The sequence below is a fragment of the Lepisosteus oculatus genome, chromosome 20, assembly GCF_040954835.1.
Source record: "Lepisosteus oculatus isolate fLepOcu1 chromosome 20, fLepOcu1.hap2, whole genome shotgun sequence".
Taxonomy (NCBI): Eukaryota; Metazoa; Chordata; class Actinopteri; order Semionotiformes; family Lepisosteidae; genus Lepisosteus; species Lepisosteus oculatus.
This window is the reverse complement of record NC_090715.1, coordinates 9,475,008-9,486,953: the sequence shown is the minus strand read 5'-3', so window position 1 is coordinate 9,486,953 and position 11,946 is coordinate 9,475,008.

Sequence of the window (11,946 nt, the reverse complement as noted above, 5' to 3'; positions counted from 1 at the left end):
TATTAAAAATTACACATTGCTATAGAGGACCACATTGTTGTAGTACAGAATGCTACAAATCAAAAGCTCTGTTTGTTTTGTAAGTATCTAAGGCATCATAAATAATTCTGTATTATGATTCTAAAGAGAAAACCAGGTTTTTAGAGTTGGATTTTAAAATACATTTGTACATCACTTTGTTTTCATATTTTTGAATTATTATTTGAGAACATGCATCTATTGCACAAGACTGCGTTTAGTTGTGACGATATTTATGCTTGAAAATCATTTTGTAATATACACAGTTTGAACATTTAAGATAAACATATACCTTTCTCAGCCTTTCCAAATGTTTTCTTCCCCCACAAAAAGGTGTTGAAAGAGAACACAAACACTTGACAAAGCTACAGAATGAGAGCACTGGATCCAGATTTCTTTCAGTGTTCTTTGCATGTGCTACTGACATGACAACTGGGGTTTTTCTGTCCATCTGGAGAGTTCTGCTGGGTCACTATAATCTGGCGGAGACAATTTCTAACATCAATTCACTAGGAATCCTACTTGAAGAAGCAGAGAAGATGTCACAAGGATTGCAGGACAGCAGCAGTTAATTCATCTCAATATACAGTATATTCTGGGGGAATAATGAAGTTATGAAGTTACATTACTTAAATTAATTATGAAGTTAAATAACTGTAAATTTAAAAAGGATCATGTCTAATACAAATAACATTTAGATTTAAATGTTAGGTGTCCCTGGTTACTGAAGAAACAGCTCTTTGAAGTGATTTTGTGCTGAATGTGCTTTTTCGTAAGGGGAAAGAGCTTCCTGATATGGTAGCCAAAGGTAATAAAAGTGCAGTGATAAATTTTATTTTATTGCCGATACCTTCTTTATTTTTCTCAACCTCAATTATCAGAAATACCACTGTACAGGTAGTCATCCTCCAGACTTAAATTTTCCTGGTTTCAAAATCTTTTATTCTGTACATAAAAATCAATGCCTATCGAAATCAAGGGAGAAGGGAACATGAAGAGCAGGTGAAAAGGGTTCAAACTATTTCAAGTATCAGTGGATACTTTGAACAAGGGGAGGATAAGCTGCTCAACGACGAGAAGACAAAAGGTGGCGGAGTGTGGCCTTGGTGTGCCCCATGGGATGGTGAATTGTGGGCGAGGGCGCAGGTTATCTGGACCAGACAGCTGTCACATCTGCACATCTGCATGAGAATCCTCAGAGCCACAGCCCAGAGGAGGAGACACCTTTCAATACCTCACTTGCTTTCTGACTTCCACATTTGCTGCTTCTTATCAGAAAGCACTGCGACACATTGTGCGAGTGTCTGTGTCTGTTTTGGGGAGGGTGTTGTGGAGGGTGGGGGCTGGGCTGGGCTGGGAGGAGGGGGGGGGGAGTGGAGAAGAGGACAAGAGAGAAAGCAGAAGTGTGAATGAGACTTGGTGAGATTGTGCCTCTGGCAGGGTGCCAGGCAGGATTGTGGGCGTCTCTTTGCCAGCTGGCACTGCACGCAGCCCATCTGTGGAGGTGTGGAGAGTGTGCAGCAATCTTAATAAGAGGAAGGCTGAGCCCAGGCCGGATTTAAAGGGATATCATAGGCTGGCTGGCAGGTTCAGTCAGGACTGCAGCCACTTACACATGCCAAACCCAAACCACACACTTTCATATCACAGGTCTCCACCTTGGTGTGTTTTAACAGTTCAAGTGTGATTAACTAGAATTTGTTACACTAGTATTAAACCCCTTCAGAAATGCAGCACCTCACTTGCACAGAGATCCTTTCTAGTAATTATATTTACCACTCAAGGCTGTTGTGTTTTTAAAGCAAAGATGAGCTACTAGTATTGATTTTTTCTAAGTTTTGTTCATTGTTTATTCTTCTGGTAAATATGTTGTAAGTTGCTAAAAATATCGTGTTGCAATCAAGGGAATTTTGTAAGAAAAGCATAAGAAAATTATTGACAAACTCTTTCACTGCAGCAAATATATTCTGACCATTAGAAAAGCTTTAGTAAGCAATGCTTTCTTGTAACAGTGTGGGTGAACTGGAGGAATAACAAAACAAGAACAAAAGAAGTCAGTGATTTATTGTCCTTTAAGAGTTTAATGCGTCATCTAAACAGTTCTTACACTTAATGCAATGACTAAACTCAGGGCTATACAGTGAGTTTAATTACTTCTCTAAATAAATAATAAGTACGTCTTTAAATAAATAATTTCTTTTAATTTAGGAAACACATTTGGAATGGAATTCTTTCAGTGGAGTTAAGGCGTTAAATCAGGTCTGAGCCGATTCCTAGCTAAGCTTTATGAGAGGATCTGGGGGCTCAGGGCCAGGTGAGTCTGTGGGATTCAGGTTAACAGCTGTGGTCAGCCCCTGGCTGCAGCGGGGAAGAAAGGAGATCTAGGCTCTGCATGATACAGCAGAGCCAGTAAAAAACAAGAGGCTCTGACTGTGATTTAAATCCAATTGATGTGAATGCTCGAGGGGGGTGGGGTGGGTTTACTGGTGTTTAAAAGGCAGTGGATAGGAGATTAATAAACAGGAGGTAATAGCAGAAGGAGTCTATATTTGCTTTTTATCTTAAATGCTGCTTGTTTGTCAGGGTGGATGAATATTGACTGTGAAATTGGGATCAGGGGCGACACATGCCAGCGCTTGGTCTTATCTCTGGGAAGCAGGCGGGCAGAGGCACGTTATCAAGCCCTTGCAGCAGCGTGCCAACACTCCACAGCTCTTAAAGCCACGACATTCCCTTTGTATCAGCCTGGAGAAGCCTGTTTACCTTTCACTGGCTTGATATTCCTATTAGAGCTGCTTATATTTACTTGTTTCCTTTCTGCCATGTGTAGTCTCTCATCTTTCTCTCTCTGACCTTCCGTCTCACACTCACAGCTGGGCTGGTTATGTACAGTAGCTCTCTTTGCAGGTCTGGACTCATGTTCACTCCCTCGGCCTACTGTGTGTTGGTCCAGTAAAGTAACTTCAAAAGCATTCCCACCTCCATTGCTTACAAGTGCAAATGTTGTGCATTGTCTCAACAAAAGCTTACAGTAGTAAACCAAGAGAGAAAATAAAATACAAAAGAAAATCTACCCAGAATATTGCTTTCCCTATGCATGCACAGAGTCCTTTGTGTCTTTAATGTAGATTTCATGGGTTTCCTGGACATGAACAAAAACTTGGGAGAGCCAACTCAAATCCTCTGCAAGGTACAATATGTGCAAGCAACACAATTTCTTCCAGGAGGTCACAATAACTATTGTAGATTTCAGTATTAATAAATTAGCACATTTATTACATGAAAGGAAATCCACTTGCAAGAGGCAAAAAGAGAGAACTTCTATGAATAATTAAACTTCTGTCTCACTATTTTCACTATTTTAGTTTTATTCAGGAAAGACTGACCTGACCATCTCTCCCTGAAAATGTTGTGAAACAAATGGCAGTTTGTTTTTTTTTTTTAGATCAAGCTGATTCAAGACAAACATTGAAACCATTGCTGGAAAGTTATTTTCCACTAAATGAATTGAAATTAGTGTGGCACAGTGGCACAGCAGTTAGCATTGAGTTCAATTCCGGACTTGTGGTGCTATGTGTGTGGAGTTTATATGTTCTCCTTGTGTGTGCCCTGTAATGGAATGGGGCTCCATCAAGGGTGTATCCTACCTTGCACCCATTGCATGCTGGGACAGGCTATGGCTTAACCACAACCCTGTCTTTGATAAAGCCCTTAGAAAATGGATGGATGCATTGAAATGATAAAATATCTTTCTCAGATATAAAACTAGTAAACTATGACTGATTTTTTGTAGGACTTGAAAGGCAAAAAATCTACAAAACATACTGAAAACTGAAAATATGGTACCCCTTTGACATGTATTTCTCGTTCTGCCACTACAGCCACCCTACAGAAGTATCTTCAAACCGAGGGGATTCAGATTCATCTGGCAATTCATTCCCTTTCCTGCTAGCCTGATAGCTGTTGTTTTATCAGCTTCCTTCACAGGAAAATTGGCTAAGGGTGAACAGCATAAGGGATAAGAGAGACAAATACAGAGGCACTGCTTAGCAACACAGATCAGTCTGCCTGCAAGAGAGCTGATAACCAGACAGGGCTGAGTGGGCTGCCCGTTGGCACAGAGAGGGCAGAGCTGACAAAGAGGCACCGCCTCAGAAGCAGGACAGTGAGATACAATGCTTAAAGGATGTGTGCCAGTTCAGTGACTCACTGCCTGTAGAGCTGGAGTTATAAATGCCAAGTCTGTCACTGACTAACACCAGTGTGGGTAAAAATCTGTTTACACACAACACTATGGAATAATAGCGGGATTCGAACTAGTCACACACACACTACAGTATATAAACGTTCATGCTGGATGTAACTTCTGTTCATAACAAACTTTTAAGATAAGATAAGTTAACATAAGATGTGGAGTGGTAACTCACTTACAGTACACTGAACCATAAGACCACAGTGCAACACAGTGATGACATCCACAGTAAATGCACCTTACACCTATGATGACAGAAGACTGAGCAACACCTGCATGAAGAACAACCATCATAGGCAGCACAACACCATAAGTGAATAGAATAATTGCATTTATTTGGATTTGCACATCAATTTAATGTGGAAATACAGTGAAATAAGAGACAGCTAAATACACATTATCAAGGTTTTGGTATCTACTCTGAGGAAATTATTGACGTACAGTAGCTTGAAATTTAATACCAAACTGGAAATAACTCTTCAGTTCAGAAGTCTGAAGGCAATACTGTTCATTTATTCCAGTTTGTGGGTAACAGGTCTAGCCTGTGCTTGGCCCACAGGTGAGGGCAGGTTCTTACAGCAGGAAATAGGAAGACAGTCTTTTTAAACAGGTGACGCACGAGGGGAGAAACTACTGCTGCATATTCCAGCTGTGAAATCCCTTGTCTCAGATTTAGAGTACTAGATACTCATCAAATCCAGATCCAAGTCCATTAATTTAGAAGCTCCCAAGCTGTCCTTGCCTTTAATAGAGACCCCAATTTTACAATTCAAAGCAAACTGACCAAATTAGACTTCAAAAAGCTTTCTTCACTACTGAAATGTTAAGAGAAGCACTACGGAGATGCAGAATCAAGTTATAATTCCATTGAAAAGGGCAAACCAATTGAGCCAAAGCACAGATTGTGCTATAAGCATTGAAGCAGATTGCACACTAGGTGCAAAATTAGCAGGCTTGGCTGGGAATACAAAACCCTATGGGTCTTCAGTTTTAGGACCACCCATAAGGGAAGCATACTCCGATATGCAACTAATTATCTCCCATAAACTGCAGAAATACTGATTAGAAGAACAGAGGATAGGCAACACATTGATTGCACACAATTCTTGTTGGAATGACCATCTGTGCTGTTGCCTCTAAAAACGTCAAATACGTTCACAGTTTAAATGTTGACAGACAGGAGTACTAATATACAGTAGGAACACAAAGTAAGGCATCCCAGTCTCCTTCTCCAAAGTTGCTTGGTTCAACTTCTCTACCTTACTCATACATACAGTATCTGGATAATAGCAAGTACAACGTACAGTACATTTGACGCAAAAAGTAAGTGCACCAACCACATGGCCTGGCCATTTTTGACATTCATGCATATCAAAACAATTGAACGGAATCAATTCAGTACTTCACATGCATTTAGCCATTAGAGACTCGCATTAGTTGATTCAGATGTAAAGAATTGTACAGGTTTTGATGTTTTTTATTAGTGTTCTATTGCTTGCGAACAGTTAAGAAACAAGACTTACTCCAATTAGGCTTCCACTGTGGAGTCTGTAAAAAAACCCGATATACTTCTCAGTGACCAAGTAGCTTTTGTTTCTTTTGAGTTCAGCACTTGAACTTCATTCAAAAATCAACCTGATTAGTTGGCCTTTGCTTTCCTTTTCATTTCGTATTGATTGTAGACGTTGCAATAAACATGATGTCAAGCCAATCCGAGATAGCATTAATTGATTACGTGGCGGAGGCCAATGGCAATGAGCTGTGAAAAACACTGATAAAATTGGAAGGATTTCTAGCCATGATAGTCTTTTTCACACGGCTCCTGTTGAAGACCTCCATTTAACCTCTGCAGATAAAACATAATCAGTTGCTTGAAAAAATATTATAATTTATACAAAAATGTAAATTAATTAATGTAATTAAATTAAACAAAAAGCTTTATGCATATTAAACTATGGGCGTAAAGCGACATTGCAAAATTATTTCTTTTCAACAGCAATTGTTGAGCAAGAGTGTTCTCTCAATGACAAGTGCAGGTCAATTTTTTAAACTACTGATTGTCACAGCTTTTGAACATAGTGGGGATTTTCTACAGAACATTTTCTGGAAATTGCTCATTAATGAATATTTAAACTTTTGATAACCAATTCAAACACGGAAGAGTTAATACCTATACAAAACGATAATTTATTCACTACTTTAAGTGAAATAAAACAGGTGTCTTTCTGTTGAGTTTTTCCACAATGACCTTTACAAAGTGTCGCCTGTTCATGAATAATTTATAGATCCCACTGCACAATATGCCATAAAAGCTATTGGGCTAATTGGTTCGAGTTCAATTCTGGGGGTGTATTTTGCCATTGTAAGCAAAGCCCTACATCCTACTTGTTCCTGAACCCATTTAAAAAGAGCATCAGAAGGTTAATTTAAGTTTACTTATCTCTAATCTTGAAGCAGGACAAAAAAACAATAAAATGACGATAAAGCAGGGAAATTTTGGATGAGGCCTTAATTGAGGTATCTGGTGGATAATTATTACCTCACAAAGCTCAGTGCCAGGGCGGCTTCATTAGCTAATGAGAGAATTTCTGGATTTAAATGGGAGCCATGCCTTTGATGTGGGAGGCAGTGAGAGCTCCTGTGTCAGTTCTGTTTGTTTTCTGCCTCCGAAGGCACTGCGGACCAGCACTCACCTGTGGCTGTCCTCCCAGCCTCATTAACCAATATTGAATGCCTGAGCCCACTTGGTCCTGCCAAAATATTTTTCTGCTGCCTTATAGACCAACAGTAGGGTCAAGAGGTTTCAGAAGATGCTGCCAAAAGGATCCGATCAAGCTCATTATAACCAGAAATCAAGATGCGTAAATTCCCTCAGCTAATTTTTATTCGCAAGCGACTTCACAGATTGAAAGAAAGAATATGTGATGTCACTGCACTGTTCATATCTTTTTGCTGTTGTGCATTAGGCCTTAAGCACTGTATATGTCACTGCTTTAAGTCTTACTTTTTAACTGAAGTCAACCTTAAGCTTTGAGAACTTTTTATAATACTTCATGGCCCTGAATACACATGGTGGACAACAGAATCCTGAAAAACTGCACTGGACACTGGACTGTGTCAAAACTTGTCTAATTCTCCCTCACTCTCAGAAAAAGTGATACTGTGATAATGTAAATTTAAAAAAACAGGGAGTAACCACACCTTACCTCTCATCTGAGGAGGCCGATGTCTTTAGTTCTGTGGGTATCAATGGCATGATCATATGCTGTAGGAACTATTTTTCTTAGTCTGAGGATAGACAGGTGTGGCATTTGAGGTTCATTCTTGAATAACAAAAACATTAATATATCTGATCCCCATTGCAAGTAATACGATTGGCTATATGACCACATGGTCATGGTCACATGGTTCCAACAGTTTTTCTAATGATGGATGTCCATTATTAGGACGTATTTAAGAAATAATGCATATTTATATCATTCTGTTTAAAATAACTAATCTGACAAAGAGCCATATTCATAAAAAGTTTAATATCATGCTCACGTAAGACCTGTTTTTTACCAGTCAGAACACAACACAAAAGGGATTTAAGAATTACCAAAACCTTTATTTTATACATTAAGAGTTTGTCTTTTTCTATTTCAAAACACTGAAGGCCAAATTAAAGTGATGTAAATGTTTTATGAATACAGCCTTAAGATTCACCTAAGAGGAGGACATCAACACACACAATACAGTATAACTTGCCTGCTGGCTTGTACTCGATTAATCCAGAAACCACATTCAAACTCTTCTCACAGATGCTAAGTCATTCATGTCTTATATTACTCATTCCTTAAACAATTGCTTTTACTGCTTAGAAAGTGAAATTTACAGTATATGACATGATACACGAAGAGGTTTGGTTGAAGGGTTAATTTTGATGCCACTGTGTCATGTGCTCTGAACACTTGGCTGTTATTGCTATGCAGAGCTGTCACAGTTCCCTGGCACCAGGCGTGCACAGCTGTGGGGGAACTGCTCAGCAGGGCACCTTCGTTTCCATCTGTCTCCTATTCAGGGTGGCACCTATTTAGAGAGAACAGCGGCTGCAGTCGGCAGAAGAGTCGGTAAAATAAGGGTGTGTGGGTGACAGTGTTTGTCTGTGGTGTGCACCTGTGGGTGTTTCATTTTTTTGTAAACAGCTTATCTTATTCACTCATTAAATGGGAATGATACTCCTCTAAACAGCTAGTGATTTGGGATTATTGGTAACAGAACAAAGTTTTTTTTCCTCAAAAACAATTAAAACCTCCTACAATTAACTTCATAATGTACTGCTACGCAATCTAAATAGAGAACCATGATAAGAGCTGGAGAAATAAATGCAAAACAAAAGGTGTGTCAATATCTCTAATCATTGGTACGTTATATAGTGATGGATAAGAAGTTTAGAGAAACGACTGAAGCAGAATAACACGTTAATACGGAATGTCTTACACCCACAAACACTGAAGGCAATATTTTACAATCATTCTATTTGTTTTAGCATTTAATCCCTGGTATGCATATTCCATTCACTATTCTGACGAAAAATCATCGCAATTTTGCACATACACTGTATTATCTATACTAACTGTATTATACATACATGTCTTTTTTTCTTTCAATATGGCTGAGAAAGATATGTTGACTCACAGTTCTTATTTTTTAGACATTCTCTGAGAACATACCACACAAAACATGTGTGTTGTGTGTGTGTGCGCGAGAAAGCGCACTTATGATAGCAGGTGTGGTTTGACAGTTTTTGAAATTGCGCCAAGCTTTTTCTGAAAACCCCCAGTGTGCATCTGTGAGATCCTTACCGTATGACAGATGGGGACGGTTTAACATATAGAGTTTGGTTAGATCTGGAGGTTTATAGGGGATGTCTGTGCTAAGCAGGTGTGCAAATGATACCTGGAAGAGCACAGGAATGAAGACACAGCTGCTTTTGGGGTGTGCTGAGGAAAGTCCAGAGATTTTCCAAACTGGAGAAACTGCCTAGGAATACAAATCCAGGACATATGGTACCAAAGCTTTCAGCTATACTATACTGCTGTTCATTTTGCAGCTCATACCGTGCAAAACACATTGGGCAGCATGGTGGCACAATGGCTAAAACTCTTACAACAAAGCCCCAGGATCCTAGGTTCTACTCTGACTTTTGGTGCCTGTCTAGGTGGAGTCTGCATGTTTGTATGGGATTTCTCTGCATGCCATGATTTCCTTCCACCTGCCGGGTTTTGGTTTGTTTGGCTATTCTAAGTGGTCCCTTTCTGAGGGTGGGGAGATTTCAGTTAATTCATAGGCGGGGAGGCTTGATCCCTGTACAGTCAGTTCTTAGCTATGGGGCTACAGTATCGGGAAATAGAGCCAAATGAGTTCAATGTGCCAAACTGCCTCTTCTCAAGTGTGGTCTTTTCGATCTTCAAATTACCTTAAGGCTTTCAAACTACAGTTTTCCACTACATGGACACTCTGTGGTGTTAATTGTTAAGGAATTCCGGTTTGGCACTCTTTATAGTAGTTGCTGAAGAGTGTGAAGAGAAGATGAAACTGACAGGTTAATCTGTTTAGTCCTCCAATTAAAACACAGATGTGACAGCGTACTTTAGTTACACTGAACTGGCACAAAAAAGGATATGATAAGAATAATGCAAAAAAATGCAAGTATAGCTATAATACTGTTATTCTAATATATGGCTATAAAATATCCAGAAGAATGTAATATTGGTATTTACCTGTCCTTTATCCAAACGTGCTATCATTTCATCCAGGGAAATCTAAGCCCTCAACAAGATTCATTTATGAAGAAAGGCTATACTGTCCTCATTTATTTCCTCCTAGCTCATGGACTGCAAACGCGATGGATGTCACAGTTCAGTAGGAAATGACCAGCATCTTTAACTGGCTATTGTACTTATTTCGGGTTTTTTTAACGAATGTATCGAATGCGTGTCGTTTTTAGGTAGCCTGCAAAAAAGGAGCTGGTGAATCTCAGTGGTGCTTAGCCATATGGCGACTCAATTTTCCCTGCAGCAACGGGGCTTATTAGACTTTCTTTACAGTTAGTTTCCCTGTACAGAGGAGAGGTTCTTTATTTTTGGTGGCGTAATTTAAACTGCGCAGGTCTTTGGACGTTTTCAATAGACTAAAGACTAGTCCAGCAGTCCTCGTAATACATTTTAGAATAGTGTACCTCTAAAGAAACTAAGATGTAACAAAGACAACATTCTTAAATTAAAAAATAGGTTTCTCTTCGTGTTTTCATTACAAATTCCGCGCTGTGGTGGTTTTATTCCAAGTTAAATTGATAATTAACCTTTTGTCCGCTTCACTGTTGTGTTTATTTAGCGAGAAGCGTCTGCGTTGCACTGATAGAGGAATCTTTGTGATGCAGTTCGTCTCGCCTTCCGTCTCCGCAGCTGAGTCGCTGCTCCGCTCACACGCCGCGGCAGGAGATAAGCGGACAGGGCGCTTCCTCGCTGTGCTGCGGCCGCTCTTGCCTGTGCCACCGCCGGTCGGTTCCTCTGCCTTCCTTCTACCTCTGACCTTATCTTTGTGGAAAAACTGCGACGGGTTACAGAGGCGAAATGATAATGGAATGGGCAAGAGCTGGGGCAACGTGATTATGCTGGAATCATTATCTAGTTCCCCACAAACTAATTCAATATCTGCCAGCATCTAAAACGCGGAAAAAAAGCGCTCAGTCTCTAAAGTTGGATGCAATAATCTGGCAGATGCATCTACACCGAGAACATGACCAGACGAACATTGACCTTCATTGCTATACTTGGTGTTTTCTTTTTTTGTTCTGGTGTGCAGTTCCAACGAAGAAACAGATATGGCACATTGTCCGTGACGAGAATACGAAAAAGGTTTTGTAAAGCCAATATGGAACACTACAGAAATTCGAAACTCCACTCTTTGCAGCTAAGAACATCAACACACCGTCGGAAGCGTGCATTTATTTCAAAAATAATAAAAAAGAATGCATGTATTTCAAAACTGAAAGCTCATTTGCCAATACACTCATCACCAATCATTTTTGATTAAACGCTTTGGATGGGTAGATCGCTGCTGAATCTGTCTAAAAGGATGTTTTTTTAAAAAAAAACTAACTCGCAGTTAGGAAAAAAGATGGACACAGTTTAGATAAGACAATAATATTTTGTAGTTGAGGCTTTGCAGGGTTGATGCTGTGCCACACTGTGTCATTGCTGTGTCATTGATTTCACTGGTTTTGATTTCCTGATTTGCACTGTATTATTTTTATTCATCCGTTCATTCACTTTCGAACCATTTTATCCAATATCCCAGTGTCGCCGTTGAGCCGGAGCCTATCCTGGTAAGCAACAGAAGCAAGGCCGGATACACCCTGGATGGGACACCTGCCCATTGTAGGGTACACAAGTGACACACAAATTCATATCAGGGCCAGTTCTCCAATAGCCAGTTAGCCTTCCAGAATGTTTTTGGACTGTGGGAAGAACCCGGAGCACCCAGAGGAAACCCATGCACACACAGGGAGAACATACTGTACAAACTCCATGGTGCTGCCTGCACCCTAGAAATTGAACCCAGTGATGTTAACCACTGTGTCTCCATGACCGCCATGAATATTAATTCACATCATTATAGCTCACAAGGGGATG